Source organism: Diceros bicornis, chromosome 31 (genome assembly GCF_020826845.1).
Source record: "Diceros bicornis minor isolate mBicDic1 chromosome 31, mDicBic1.mat.cur, whole genome shotgun sequence".
Lineage (NCBI taxonomy): Eukaryota > Metazoa > Chordata > Mammalia > Perissodactyla > Rhinocerotidae > Diceros > Diceros bicornis.
Genome location: NC_080770.1, coordinates 19,384,223 through 19,396,755, shown reverse-complemented (window position 1 = coordinate 19,396,755; position 12,533 = coordinate 19,384,223). Strand labels below are relative to the sequence as shown.

General features: G+C 34.7%; 1 pseudogene; it reads right to left on the bottom strand.

Annotated features, from left to right (window-relative positions):
- Nucleotides 1-3,451: 3,451 nt before the first annotated feature.
- Nucleotides 3,452-5,661, bottom strand: LOC131395397 (olfactory receptor 4P4-like; annotated as a pseudogene).
- Between the last annotated feature and the right edge of the window lie 6,872 nt (nt 5,662-12,533).

Below are 12,533 nucleotides of genomic sequence, written 5' to 3'. Positions count from 1 at the left end.
ATATGTTTGCAGCCCAAAATTGAGTCAACTGTGTCAATGGTCAAAAGGACACTTTGGATTACCTCAGCAAGAATACTTATGGGATAAAGAAGAAAATTAACTGCTATGAATCTTATATTCTACATTGAGCAGAGCAAAAACAGTTGCCAGAATATGAGGAAATCCAACCTAGGAGCTATCTTTGCATATTTAGAAAAATCTACCAAATTGGGACTTAATTTTATTAGTTTGTCCATGTATATGGACCCATACGATTTCCTTCTAATAAAAATATAAGAAATAATAAAGTGTTATGCAGTAATTGTATAACAATCCAGTAGTAGGCACTGCTATTACCCCTTTTTTACAAGTGAGGAAACAGACAGAAAGAGGAACTCATCAAAATTGGTATCTTGAAGAGCCAGTAACCAGAATCTAACTGATTTCTTAGACCATGCTCTTAATTGCCATAATTCACTGCTAGGTAATGATGATAGAAAAGTAAGATAATTAAACTAGTTATCATTTATTGAGGCAGGGACTATGCTGCGCACACTATATATGTATATTATCTATCACTAAATTCTAATAATTTTACATTAATAACTCTGCTCATTTTTACATATCCTAATTGATAGTAATATGTTCCCTGCGACATTTTAGTATCTAAATACTTTAGAGTTATAAAAGTAATGGGTCATTGAACTTCTGTGGGGTAAGTAACAAAGATTACACCATGTTTCCACATACATATAGGCTTCAGAATCATTTGACTTTGCTCATGGCACCATCTTGGGATGATAACCCATCAGAAAGTGTGATGACTCAAATAAAGAAAAATTTAATGTCAGACAGGAGTTTCTATTAAATAAACTGTCATACTCCATAAAGTACTTGCCTACTTGCTAACAATAGTTTCTCCAAGCAGGAAAATGTTTGCTACATAAGAAATATTTAATGAATGTATAAAGGCAGAAAAGAAGATGAATAAAGTCACTAAAATATAGGATGAAAAAATAGTACTGGAGAAAAGAGATTTTTTCTCTACCCTTATGGATTCAGGCTCTGAGGAGAATTCTAGGCAGATCTCTTATGGAAGCCAGAATTTGTTTTTAGTCTTGCTTAAGCTAGGGAATGAGAAAGAAATTGAAACAGATTCTTACTGTATGAGCAAATAGTTTACTTTGATATTGCCCTTGCTTTCAACAAGGTCACATCATCTTATGAATGTGGGCAGTTTATGTTATATTTCTATGTTAACCACTTTAGTATTTGGTAACATTTCATTATGAGAAGCTGTATTTAAAAATATGTAGGTCTGTCTACACACAAAGCAATTTTAGGATAAATATATTCTATTCATTCCTTTCATCCTTCATTCAGTAATCAACAAACATCTTGATCCCAAAGAATAGATCAGGCACATTGACAGTCGCTGAGGTGGTGAATAAAAAGACACCAGGTCATGCCTTCAGAGAGTTTAAGATCCATTGAGAGACTCCAAGAAGAGAACAGAAAATTACAACACATTGTTATAAATGGTAAGATACTGGAAGCACAGGGTGCTATGAAAGCGTGTTTGTGGGACACACAATGAAAACCTGGAGGATCAAGAATGCTTCCTAGATGGAAAGGCATCAAAAATGGGCACAAAGGATGAAAAGGAATCATCAGTGTGAACAGGCGTATGTTGAAATGAAAGCATTCCTAGGAGGGGGACTACATACAAAGGCCAAGAGGTGAAAAAGAGCATGCAGGAAACCTAACCAATTCAATACGGCTGTGGCTATGAATTCATCCTTTCATGCAGTAATTATATATTGAGTCCCCACTGTGTGTCAGGTTACAAGCTGGACACTGGGCTTGTAGAAGGCTAATTAGTAAGATATGAAACTGGAAAGATAGGAACCAGGAACATCAATAAGTGTCTCTCAATTGTGTTAAAGCTTAATGCTAAGTACCATGGGGAAAACACTGAAATGTTCTTCCATATCTTTTCATGGCCTGATAGCTCATTTCTTTTTAGCACTGAAGAATACTCCATTGTCTGATGTAGCAAAGTTTATCTGTCCTTTAACCTACTGAAGGGCATCTTGGCTGCTTCCAGGTTTTGACAATTGTGAATAAATCTGCTGTAAATATCCGTGTGCCAGTTTTTGTGTGGACATAAGTGTTCAACTCCTTTGGGTAAACACCAAGGAGCAAGACTGCTGGATTGTATGGTAAGAGTATGTTTGGTTTTGTGAGAAACTTCCAAACTGTCTTCCAAAGAGGCTGTACCATTTTGCATTCCCACCAGCCGTGAATGAGAGTTCCTGTTGCTCCACATACTCACCAGCATTTGTTGGTGTCAGTGTCCATATTTTGGCCGTTCTAAGAGGTGTATTGTGGTAAAATATCCTTTTGAACCATTCACTTATCTAAAATTTGAAGCTTAAATAATAAAAGAAGGCTCATGGAATTTAAGCAAGTTATCACTTATATACCAGTGATATATATATACATGTATCACTGCTTCAAATGCTAATGGATTTGCCTGCTCTTTTTCATCCTTTTAGTTTCAATTTTTTCATGTCCTAGGGATTAGGTGCATCTATTGTAAAAGGTGCATATCAATAGAAGATATATATTTACCAAAAGACATGTTTCAAAATGTTTGAAGATCTGCTACTCATACTAGCCCTAAATGGGAAACCACCTAAATGTCTACCAACAAGAGAATGGATCAATTGTCACATGTTCACAAAATGAGATGCTATAGATCAATGAAAACAATCAGAAAATAGATAAAACATGAGGAATGAATCTCACAAACATAATAACGAGAAGACAGACACTCAAGGGTACAATCTGCATTGCTGTTTTTCCACAAAATCCAGAAATAGGTAAATTTAATCACTTGTAGAGATGAACATACCGATTAACTTTGGAAGGTAGTTATTATAAGGAGATGTGAGGAGGACTTCCGGTATCATGGTGATTTGTGAGTCCTAATCTGGTTGTTAATTACATGATATTCCTCAATTTGTGACCAAGCATGAGCTGTATATGCATGATATGTGCAATTTTCTGTATTTATAGTTGAGTAAAAAGCTTGAAAATTGAAGGTAATATTTTATTCTGCTTCTTAGCATTTTATGGCACGATAAATGCCTTAACTATTTTATCTTTTTTCAATACATTGACAAATAGGTGTTATAATCCTTTATATTTAAAATATCATCTGGTTATTTCATATCATGTGAGCACAATTCTTAATGATTAAGTCAGGTGGAGGAGAGTATGAATAAGAATAACACTCAATCTTTTGATGAGGTGTGAATGTAGAAGCATTAAAAAGAGAAGGGATATACTTCCCGCTTGCCAGCTTAATTTCCCCAAGCAGTAAGGCCAGGAGATGATGAGAATGGATCTTATTCAAGTGATGGCTTCATTGAACCATGGCATAAAAATCAGAAAAGCTTCAGAAAAGTTATTTTTCTTCCAAGAGTGTATGATGACACCAGACTTTCCTCAAGGCATCCTTCATCTCCATATTTCTCAGTGTATAGATCAGAATGTTGAATATGGGGGCAATTATGGTGTAGAAAAGAGAAAACACTGTATCTTCTGGGATAGTTGTGGCTGCTCTAATGCAAATGAACAATGCAGGTGAAAAAACAGGACTATAACTGTTACATGAGAACTGCAAGTGGAAAGAGCTTTGCTGCAACTTTCCAAAGAGTATGCCCTGATGTTGTACAATATAATAAAATAAGACAACATCAAGACAGCAAAAGTCACCAAAGCAATTAGGCCTGAATTAGCAATGACTAAGAGACCTATGATGTGTGTATTAGAATAGGCCAATTTCAGCAAAGGATACACATTGCAGAAATAGTGATCTAGCTCACTGGGGCCACAGAACGGTAAGAAGATGGTGAGAAGAAACTGACTGATGGAGTGCATAAATCCCCCAGTACAACAGGCTATGATGACTGCATTACACCTTTGTCTGCTCCTGATGCTGCTGTAGGGCAGGGGCTTGCAGACGGCCACATAGCAGTCATAGATCATCCCTGTGAGGATAAAGACCTCAGTGCCTCCAAAGAAAAGGGTGGTAAAGAGCTGTGTCATGTAGTTACTATAGGAAGTGGTCTTCCTTTCTGCTAATAAGTCAGTCATTAGTTTGGGTGTCATAGAGGATACGTAGCAAAGTTCAACGAATGAGAGATTTAAGACAGAAATACAAAGGTTGCTCAAACTGTTGACTGCTTGTGATAGAAATCATTATGAGCAAGTTTCTTATCCAAATAATAATTTGTCGAAATAAAAATAATACAAAGCAGAGGATTTCAAGGATCTTGTTTTGGGAAAGTACCAAGAGAATAAATACAGTGGCATTATGTCTTTTTTCCACGGTCCAGTGTAGACAGAACACATAAATCACCTGAACTGATATAATTCATAAGCCCATATTTAGAAGTGTTTCTTGAAAAGAGTGATGGTCATACTCTATTCAGGGAACTAACTAGGTTTTGTTGACATCATCCAAGTGTTTCAAAGAATAAAAATCAGGTGTACAAATAAAATGACTCTCTAATAAGACTGTGTGAACATATGCTACATGAGTTCCATTAACTCTCCAGCAAATTGTGATCAGTCTGCCTCAGTAGATATAAATTCCTTTGATCAGTCAACAATATTAAATATTTAAATTTATGTAATGCCCATTTCCAAGCCTAGTGTAATATATACAATAATTCCTTGCAAAGGATACCATTCTTACTCTCTTAGACTCAAAATTTATTAAAAAAATAAATGTGGGGCTGGCCCGGTGGCGCAAGCGGTTGGGTGCGCGCGCTCCGCTGCGGCGGCCCGGGGTTCGCTGGTTCGGATCCCGGGCGCGCACCGACGCACTGCTTGGCAAGCCATGCTGTGGCGGCGTCCCATATAAAGTGGAGGAAGATGGGCACAGATGTTAGCCCAGGGCCGTCTTCCTCAGCAAAAAAAGAGGAGGATTGGCGGATATTAGCACAGGGCTGATCTCCTCACAAAAAAAAATAAATAAATAAATAAATGTAAGTCACCTAGCTAATTATTGTTTGTGTACATGCAAATGTGTAGTTTAAGCTGTTCTTATTAGTGAAATATATTTTACCTTAAATCTATTTATAGACAAATATTTTAAAATGAAAGGGTCTGTCTTCAAGAGCCTGAAGTAAAAATTTGAAAGATTTTAATGTTATTTGCTTCCTATCTATTTCCAGTGATTTAGTAAAATTTATATGCTGATGTTTTAAAACACAAGAATGTTTAGTCCTATAATTAATTCAATGAAAACAAGACACTTTAATGAAGCACTAAATAAACCTGGGATATATTTATTAAAAGACTGAGTAGAAGGCTGTGTTCTATTAGCGTTTTGCACTCAACTCAGTATATTATATTTGGCAAGTCAAGTTCCCTTTAGCCTTTGTTTTTTGGGGGGTTATGTATTTCTTTTTTTAATGTTTTGCCAGGAAAATACTTTTGCCTAAACTCATGAACTGTTTAGATAGGACTCTTCCATTGAGAAATGTGGTTCATAAGGAGCAGAGTTAGGACATCAGCTGTATTCTTTGCATTATACTACAATATGCATTTACCTTGGTTGCCAAAAATTCTATCTGTTGGAATTAAGTAAAATGGGAAATCTACCATGTCTTGGAAATACAATCTTTGAGATATTCAAAGAGTAATGGAATGTGAAGATTCTTTGTAAAATCTGTGAATATTAATAGTAGATATGATTATCTAAATATCAGTAAAAGCAATTCAGTAAACTGACTTTGAGCAAATAAAATAAATTTTAGAATCTTAAACAGTATTTTGAGCCCAAAGTTTCTTAATTCACTAATCAAATCTCTTTCCTCCACCAACAGAGGACTTGAACTGCAAGTCAAGGAAAAGTATCTGCGTATGAATAGTGTGAAACTCTTCATCAGTCAACAAGAATGATAACAAGCCCATACGATTTGATTTCATATATCAGAACCATTGCAGTAGATGGTAACCCAATGCAGTGTTCACTTAAGCTGTTAGAGTCTCGATCCTGCTGAAAAATGACACTGAATGACTAACAATGTGTTCCATCAAATTCTTTTTTAATTGTGAGTCAAAATTTTTACGATTAACCTTGACCAGATGTCTTCAAAATGTCTGCACTGTCGTGTTATACATTTTCTGCCCTAACCATATACGTGGCTTCTCAATGGATTCCTACTTAAATTTCCTCTTTAACTTTCCCTATTTCTGATTAAGTTAACATTGTCATCCAAAATGAACAGTCACATTGTCATAGAGCTGGAAGGTTAAAACAAAGACATTCATTTCCATAGTGGAATTTTACAAACTTGAATTAATTTCTTATTTATTTATTTATTTGTTTATTTATTTACTTTTTCATTCATTTATCTAGTGAGGAAAATTAGCCCTGAGCTAACATCTGTTGCCAATCCTCCTCTTTTTACTGAGGAAGATTGGCCCTGGGTCAACATCCATGCCCATCTTCCTCTACTTTGTATGTGGGATACTTGCCCCAGCATGGCTTGACAAGCAGTGCATAGGCTTGTTCCCAGGATCCCATCCTGCAAACTCCAGGCCACCAAAGTGAGGTGTGTGAAATTAACCACTACACCACTGAGCTGGCCCCAAACTTGAATTAATTTAAAGACCAATTATTGAAAAGTAGCCTCTGATGATTCCCAAAATCAGACTACAGTAATAAATTGCCAATAGGTATTTATTTTAATTTCAATACAATAATAATGTTGAATATACTACTGGCTTGAATTATTCTTAAAACAATTTTTTGTTCCTTTGAATTTTCATGAACGAAATCATATATATGAGATTAAAAACACCTGAAGTATGTTCCTATCCCCTCTCAAGCATATAAAGGACTTTACATAAAATTAAATCTGTGAGTAAATTAAGGCTGGACATGCAAAGTTGGTTCATCAATCTGTCTGCAATTATCAGGTGTTTGCTGAAAACATTATCATTTAGATAAGAATAATAGTTTACATTACATAATTAAAAAAACTTTTTTGCAGATTTTTAAAAATGTATGCCCTATTACAGGGTCAAGTTTTCTTTCAGGATGATTTGTACAAATTCCCTGAGTTATCTGGGAGCGTATCCTCAGAAGTGCAAATTTATTTAAAATACATCAGCTTGAATTATTTAATTTGTGTAAAGAACAATCTTACTTGACATGTGAACACCAGCAAGTGGACATTTAAAACTAATGTAGTTTTAGGCACACTATGAAACAAAGAACGGTTGCAAACTATGCAGCAAAACATAGAATGTCAACTGACTAAAGCTGTAAAAAATAAGAAATTCACTCATTCCTCATATTTCGTTTTACATATTAATTTTTTTATTTAAAACTATACCAAATTTGTGATGGCAAATGATAAAGGAAAGATAAGATAAAATTGCTCTAGTATATTTTAAATGTTCATACTTTGTCCCTTTTCCTAGAAATTTCACGCTTTTTATACACAATTCAGGCAATAAAAGTCAATAAAAGAAGATGATACGGAATGTAGTTGTAAGAGAGATTTGTTTCAGCACTCAGTGTCTATTTGTTACAGTCATGAATGGATGAGAGACTCACAAATTTGCACCTTTTGTACAGTATTATGATATTATTCATATAGACGGAAATGGAGCATAGAACAGAGAGAATGAACTCTGAGCGCTATTTTATTCAGGATGGAGGAATTAATTGACGCCTGATGGGAATGCAAACGCTGTAGCACACTTGCAACCTTAGTCTGACCCAATGTGACCACTATTTCTGGGCTCTCTGGATAACTATTTAAAAAAAACTCTATGCTTTTGTAGTGAAGTTATTTAAAAACTATCAAATCCGGTGAATGATAAATTCAAATCTGTGTCTTTAACATCATTTTGAGTAGTGAATTGGTAATTGGTATAGCATTAAAAAATGGTCTATACTGTGAGAAAGCAACTCAACTGAAGTTATCATTCAACTCTAATTTCATCAAGGAGAAAAAATTTAATTTGTTCCTGCTATGAATTTAGTATTGCTATAAGGCTCCTAGCATCTGTATTTTTTTTCTTAACAGAGCAAAACCAATTATCGGGCTCGTAGTGTTCAACAACTAACAGTACTTAGAGAGTAGTAAACTTTGGTTCATTCATCAGTTTTCTCCTTAGCTTATTACAGTAAAGCTGATTCCTTGTATGGGAGACGGCATACTGTTTACTTTACAGACAGATTTATTTACATAAAATGATTTGATTTAAAATTAACTTACATAAGTAAGTTTGGAAACAACTCAAACTGAATGTCACTCAATACATCAAAACTCCTGATGTTCAATAAAAGTGACCCATCAAGAGAATCTAAGTAATTTCTTAACGTCAGAAAGTAATGCATTGTGGATATAGGGGGACAGATACCTGATTCCCACTCAGTCTGGAGCTGCAGGCCAAGCTTGAGAGGAGAGCATGAAGGATAGCAGAGAGAGGAAACATTTTTAACCCAATAGAAAAAATGTGCAAGGTGACATTACCAGATTATTTGATCTGTGTTTCTGAATACTTATGTGGATATATCTTGCAGTTATTATAAATATATGACCCAGCATTCTTGATTTCAAGTCATTTTGAAGGAATTTTCCATCAGCATTAGCAAAACGTGTATTCCTTAAGGTAAGATTCTGCCTCATTTTCTAGATCTTCATAGATGTTTAATCCATAGTAGCTCCTAAAATCCCATTCCAAATTCTGAGGGAAAATGTTATTATGATTGCTGCTTTTAGCTGCAGTAAAAGAGACATGTGAATACAGTACAGAGAGAGAATTATTGTCATCGAAACACGTAATATATTCTTACACATGTTTTCTCAATTTGTCAAACAATTGAAACATAAATGTTGAAAGGAGGAAATATTATGCACCCACTCTACAAATGGTTGGAATAGTGGCAACAAGAAAGAGGTAGAAACATGAAAAATTATGAAATAAAGTGAATGGTGAACTGTTCTAAATCAAATTTTATTTCTCAAGAAGTAACCATCTGAATATAAAAAGAAAATCAGTTACCTAAGTATTTCTAATAGTCAGAGGTTTAACAGTAAGTGAAATATGTCTTTATATTTGTCTTATTTTTTCACTTGAATTGTAGTTGTTTAGGGTTGATTTGTAGAATTTAATATCTGAGCAAACTTGTTAATGTTCTGTGAGAAATCAATCACCAAGTAAAAGCACAGACACTATCCAAACATTATTTTCACCAATTTTATTAATTGTTTTCCTTTCCTATATATCAAAATATTTTATTATGGAACTCAGTAAACAGAAGTAACTTGTTCTCTTTCCATAACTTTTGTGAATGTTGAGCTTATTGCTAATCTCTTTAAGCATCATTGTTCACATTTATAGAATTGATATGCTATTATGTAATTTAGAAATATAATGAGGAACACAAAAAAACAGTGTGATATACACCAGTGTCATATGTGGTTCATAACCACACATGCTAGTTTCTTTTTCTTTTTTGTATTTTTTTTGTGTGTGTGTGAGGAGATCAGCCCTGTGCTAACATCTGCCAATCCTCCTCTTTTTTTTGCTGATGAAGACTGGCCCTGGGCTAACATCCATGCCCACCTTCCTCCACTTTATATGGGACGCCACCACAGCATGGCTTGCCAAGCAGTGCATCAGTGCACGCCCGGGATCTGAACCAGTGACCCCCAGGCCACGGCAGCGGAGCACGCACACTTCACCACTTGCACCACCAGGCCGGCCCCTCTTTTTTGTATTTTTTGATTGACCAGTTTCTCAAATTGCGCACACACATATATAACCAAGTCCAATGAAGAAATAAAGAAAATACCAAAAATATTACAATATAGATTTAATGAGGTGACCAAAGTAAATTTTAATTTTGGCAAATGCTACTGAAAAGAAATAAAATTACTCTGAGAGATTGGTTATTTCTTAACATTAATCACTAACCTGAAATTTTCCTCCACTATAAAAATATAGTAAAATTATTAATTTATTTCTTTGATAGTACTGCCTAAAAATTCTGCATTTTCTTTTGGTTGTGGTATCAAAATAATAAGCATAATTTCTCTTATAAATTATAAATAAAGAACGTATAAATAAATAACTCTGTAAAAATAGACTTTTCACTGTAAGTTCAAAATATTTCCTAGTGGTATCAGAATATGGCCTGCTGTAAACTTACCTTAATTGAATCAGGTGAATCAAGTCCACTTTAGAATGACAATGTTTTTGAAAGTTAGGAAATTACTTGTCACTGGAGATATTCATACATAAACCGGGTTATACCTTTATATGAACATCAATGAAAATAAAAAGTACTAATATGGTAGTCGATAAAGTTCACTGCAACTTCAAAATCTCATTAACTTTAACTCAACTGTTCTTGATCTCAACTGGAATTTGGGTTGTAAATAACATACAATTACAACTGAACTTAGCTAGAGTATTTTTATTATAATTAAATTATCTTATGGTGCAAGAGAAAGTATAGTCTTAAAAATGGAATTAATAGGGGCCAGCCCTGTGGCTTAGTGGTTAAGTCCAGCACGCTCCACCTTGGCGGCCCGAGTGTGGTTTCTGGGTGCAGACCCACACCACTCGTTGGTGCCCATGCTATGGTGGCAACCCATGCACAAAACAGAGGAAGACTGGCACAGATGTTAGCTCGTGGTAAATCTGCCTCAATCAAAAAGTGGAAGATTGGCAACGGATGTTAGCTCAGGGCAAACATTTCTCAGTGGGGGAAAAAAAAGAGATTAATAGAATAAACTTAAATAGCGTATAGCCCCCTTAAATCACAGTTGGTCAAATAGTCTCCAAAAAAAGGTGGCGTGGTAAGTCACTGACCACCAGATCTGAGTGGCTATCAGACTGGGTTTAAGGGGAATCAGAAAGAATTCTCTCCTGAGATATAGACTCTGCTGACTCTTCTCCAGTATCTAAATCTGACATAAAATGTAGATACTTACAAACCAATTATTCAAACACACTTAGGTCAATTCTCTAAAATTATTTGAAAATCTCAACCTGTCTTCGAACATTTGTATCAGTTAAGGTTTTAGGTTTAGGTTTGCAAGGGGAGTGGAACTTAAATATCCATTAACTATCAGGGATGCAACAATGGATGTTCAGATTGGAAAAAAAAAGTGTAAGTACTTTGAAATTCTCCTGAAAGCAAACATACATTTTCAGCCTTAGGAATTATTTATTTTATGCCTATGCCTAAACAAAATTTGGTCTAGAAGAGCAGAATATAAACTTATGTGACAAAACAAGAATTAATTAGTCTTTGTAAACTCTAAGAAATTATATTCCTGGGGTTTTCTGAACAGGTTACTCAATGCCTCTGAGCCACTGTACATGGTAATGTCCCTGGTGCCTCTCGGCATTTTTGGCTATAACTTTATCTCTCACCTTTGTGTTAGGCTGTCTCAAGCACTGTTTCTCTGGAGGCCCTAAAATGCTCTAGTCAGAAGAGCAGTTCAAGAAACTCTGCCTACTCTATGTTCATCTTGCTTTCTGAAGAAAAGGAGGAAAAATAATGTAAAATGGAATAGTATTAGGGTAGTTTTGGGGGAAAGTCTAGATGAGGGAGGAAAAAGAGAACCAAAGACAGGCAGCTACAGTCCAGATATGGATCTTTAATTAAAGTAACCTTCATGCACAGAGCAAATAGATTAATAAAGTCAACATCAACATCGAGACTGCAATATCGAGATTGGAACCGGGTTATTTGTTGCCAGGGAATAACGTTGATGGGATAGATGGTTGGAGAATGGAGGACAGAAGACAAAGGTAAAAGAAGAAACATTAAAAGTCATTCATACGGCAAAAGAAGTAAAACTTTGTCTTTATTCACAGATAATATGATTACGTAGAAAAATCTAAGGAATTTATAGAAAAGCTACAAAAGCGAATAACATTAGAGAAATGATGAGCTTGTGGAATGAATTCAGATGTAATCTCTTCTGTCCTATTTTTGTGTAGTTTTGTTCAGAGTAGGTGTTATTTCTTCTTTAAGCTTTTATAGAATTCACCAGTGAAGCTATATGGACAGGGAGTTTCCTTTGTGAAGATTTAAAACAGGAAGTGCAATTTATTTAAGAGATATAGGGACATTGAGATTATCTATTATTTATTTTCAACGAGTTTTGTCAGTTTATTTAATGCAATAAATTTGTGCATTCTATATAAGTTATTGAATTTGTGGGGCTTGATAAGTTCATAATATTCTCTTATTGTGCTTTTAAAATCTGTAGAAAGTTTAGCAATATCAACTCTATGATTAAGAAATGAAATACTTTGGTAATAAATGATTTAAGCATCCTAGGTATTAAAACTTGGGAAAATAAAAATAAAATTAATCTAAAAAATATAGATATAAAAATATAAAAATACAAAGAAATCAATGACACAATTTTCAATCCTAAATAGAAAACAGTACCAAAGCCAAAAGTTGTTTTGTTGAAGGGATTAATAAAAGT